We start from the raw sequence: 4,247 nt of genomic DNA on the forward strand, positions 1-4,247 counted from the left end.
TGGGCCAACCAGAGAGACACGGGGACCGTGACACTGTGGGTGCCAAAAGTGAACAAACATGGACAATTGAGTGGGCTACTAAGTTATTGGTTAGCACTAGTATGCTTGTTTGGTCAGTTTTCACATTTCTTATAAATTGGGAAATTAAAAGTAGCAAGAAAAACCATGTTTAGTTTTGGCTAACAGCACTAAAAACCTGCTTTTTAGTGTAATTAAGGTGGGCATTTTAACAGCGAGCCAGCAGAGGGTAACTTGAGCAGGGGTAGCGCACAGGCAGTACACGGGGAGTCACAGACTGGCCGACTTACCTGCAGAGAATGTTTGTTTTCAGACGGAGGCAGTGTCAGAAATATGTGGTACAACTGGCCTGTGGGCTGATGGACCAACCACAGCAGAGAGGAGGGAATTTATAACATACAAACAGCTGAAGTAAAACTGAGTGAAAACAATGAAAACCGCCCGCTGCTGCTACTGCCTGTGCTCTGTTTTTTTTAGTCTTGAACGATTCTTCAATGCTTCTCCCATTCCTGGTCAACTCTGCTGTACCTCCATTCCCTGTTCTGGCCAACTTGTCAACCAGCCCTCAAGGATAGTTAATCTGCCTTGTGCAAAGTGCTAGGATTGTGTGGGACTGCACGGAACCATGTTTGATTGAAAATCTTTCTCTGAACATAAACCTGTATGTTTAGTTTTTGTTATCAATCTCAAGTGGCCACTTGAGGAAATGCAGTTTTTAGCACTTCTATAGTGGTTTCTTTTTTCAGTCCTAGAGACAATAAACTACAATAGTTAAATCCCAACTCAAGGCACTTGAGTCAACAAAATTAGAGATGGAAATCATTCGACTAAACACACAGCAACCTGGGGCCCCTTCTTTTCATTATCCACCTTCTACCGCTCTGACACATTTTTCATAAATACAATATTCAGTTTCACTGTTATGCTGATGACACCCAACTTTATCTGTCCACTAAACCTGATTCTGCTCTTCCCCCATCCTCCCTCACCCTTTGTTTAGCCGAACTAAATTCATGGTTCTCTTCTAATTTTTTTCAAACTCAATAGTAATAAATCGGAGCTTCTCTTGGTAGGCACTAAATCAACATTATCCAGAACCAACAGTTTCTCTGTTACTATCAATAACTCGCCGGTCTTCGTTTCTTCCTCTGTGAAAAGCTTGAGTGTCATCCTCGACAGTACTTTATCTTTCAATTCACATATTAATAATGTTACTCGGTTTGCATATTTTCAATTGCGCAACATTAATCATCTCCGTCCTTTTCTCACCCCACATGTCACTGCCATTCTTGTCCACAGCCTTGTTACTTCTCGGATTGATTATTGTAATTCAATTATTTTGGTCTTACTCAAAAATCCATCCACAAGCTCCAACGTGTCCAGAATTCTGCTGCCCGTATCATCACCAGGACCCCTTCTACCCACCACATCACTCCTGCCTTGCAGCAGCTTCATTGGCTCCCGGTCAAATATCGTATCAATTTCAAAATACTCTCGTACACATTTAAGGCTATTCATCATCTCTCTCCTCCATATCTCTCTGATCTGGTTCGGATCACCGCCCCATCTCGGTGTCTTAGATCCTCTTCTTCCCTTTCTCTCTCTGTTCCCTCCCACCGTCTGGCCACCATGGGGAGCAGGGCTTTCAGCTGCTCTGTTCCTCGACTCTGGAATTCCCTACCTCCTGATTTAAGAAATATCTCTTCCTTCTCTCTCTTTAAGTCCCAACTCAAAACTAACTTGTTCAAAATAGCTTATCCCACATAACCTCTCCACTCTGCTATTTTAAATCTGTTTTATGTCTTATGCTTTTATGATTGTGTAAACTGTTTGCTTTTATGTTGCTTTTATTATTCTACCTTGTACAGTGTCCTTAAAAGGCGCTTTCAAATAAAATGTATTATTATTACTGTTGGTGTCGGGCTCAAATTTGCACATAATATAAGCTTCCTGTCCTGCTGTCTGCAGCTACAGACCGCTGCCACTAACATGCACGTCAAAAGAGCATATCTCAGATTTGCTCTGTTGGTTTTTGTGTGCTTGGCAAATGTGAGTATAAGCTGTGAGGCTGCTGGAGACTATAGTTTCTGCCACAGTTATGTTTATGGGTAATTATCTTCCTTGAGAGCAAATATGATTGAAATTATGGTCACTTACTTTTCAAACTACAACTTTTACAGATGCTGTTTTTAAAATGCAGCCCACACTAATATGGTTAAAGCCAACAAGTACAACAATTTTTAGGCACGACAGTTTTTCTCCTGGATTTTGCCACTTATAAACATCATGTTTCTTAAAAATTAGGCTGCAAGCAACTGTGATCTTTGTGATAATACCTCAAAGGGTAAACAACAAACAATTTTACTATTTCCCCCATAAAGACGACATTTGACACCTCAGTATATATCAATATAGGTGCAGTTTGACAACCTTTAGAATAGTTTCTGGGTTTTTCCAAGCGTTGTTGAATAGGCAGAGACCACCCTGACTGACTTCTGGTGACCCCATTTTGTCCTACATCAGCCCTGAAATATAACAGAAACCACACAGTTCAGAAAAGAGCTTTAAGGGTTATTCCCAGCAGGCGTTCAAATGGAAAAGAGTTAAAGCAAGAGAGGTTTAATAACTATCTCAGCATAGTGCTTTTCAAGCTGAAACACACCCAAAAAGATGGGTTTTTACATCTCTTTTCTTCTTTATCACCCGCCACCTTTGTCAAAAAAATAAAACAAACTTTTATTGCTGGCTATGAGATTTTGCTGACATGCATGCATGAAATCTTAAGCGTGGTAATTCTAGAAAGTAACTGGTCTCTTTATGGGGATGGCTTCACGTGTACCAGATGGATGTCTAAACCAATCTGCAATTGAGACAAAGATCTCCGCCACACACTCCCCTGGGAAACTGGGTGTACAGGTTAATTCTGACCTAATCAATCAAAGCCTTGAATGGAATTACCTTTGAGTATTCCTGATCTTTCACTCAGCCAATTAAGACTATTCATCTGCTCGGGGTGGAGATGGTCCCGTGGCACTTGCAGGGTCGAACTAATTAAACATCTTGGCTTCTCGCTGCTGTCCTGCAGCTCATTTACTTAAAACATGGGCACTGGTTAAGCAAAAATGCTCTTTTTTTTTTAGACGTGTACTGTTTGATTATTGATTTGGACCTGATGTCATCCCAGGTTAAGTGTAAATCTGTAAGAGGTCACACTGCAGAGGTAATCAAGAAAATGGAGAGTGACAGGCCTTATTTTAGTTGAATTGTATAGCAGACAAAATGACATGTAGGTGGAGGGGCTGCTAGACTGAGAACATTAGATTAATGATCATGCTAACTTTGGCAAGCCAAACAACAACAATCTGTACTAAAATTTAATGACTGGCAAATGATAGTCTTGCTTGCCTTTGTTTCAAAAGCTAACTTAATTTTTGCTTCCTGCTCACATATGTTCATAATTGTTTGCTGCGGTCCCTTCTCTTTAACTAAGCAGGCTTGTCCTTGGACACAGCAGCTGCCTGCCGTATAAAATGAAGTCATAGCCATATCCTCCCAGCACAATATAATCTTCTCTCCATGCATTTCAAACTTAGCCAGGATTACTCAGACTAGATAAGGAAAGTGGAAAATTTCATTTCTAATGGTTGTACTAAAATACTGCATTACCTTCATGCTATAATCTCTATAATGGTAAAAAAAAAATTGAACAATTCACACTGGTACTGTGGATTTATTTTCCTGAACTGCTCTATGAGCCATATTCTTTAAAGTAGGGAAAACATGTCGCAGGAGATTGACAGGCAGATCGGTACAGTCTGTAGTGAAGGCAGAGCTGAGGCTGAAGGTGAAGCTGTCAATTTACTGCTTCTTTTCTCACCTCTGACCATGAGCTGTGGATAGCGACCGAAACCATGAGATGCTGGTGACAAGCGGTGCAAATGAGTTTCCACCTAGTGGAGTCTGTACTCTGGAGATTGGGTGAGGAGCTCATTCATCAGGAGGGGCTCAGACTATGCTGTCCTGTGGAAGCCTGGCTGGAAGAATGTTTGGGGCATGAGGACCCAGAAAATAAACCTGGATCGTCACCTTCCTATAAGTGACTACATATTGCAGCGACACATACCGCAACAATGAAAGGTCCACTTATAAGCAGCATAATTAGAGTTCATTGTTTAGCACAAGGACAATGCCTACATCGAAAAAATGTGATAGGCTCCAAGTTGCTGAAC

The sequence above is a fragment of the Rhamphochromis longiceps genome, linkage group LG17, assembly GCF_057381845.1.
Source record: "Rhamphochromis longiceps isolate RC_006_pf linkage group LG17, R_longiceps_female_GT1.1, whole genome shotgun sequence".
Lineage (NCBI taxonomy): Eukaryota > Metazoa > Chordata > Actinopteri > Cichliformes > Cichlidae > Rhamphochromis > Rhamphochromis longiceps.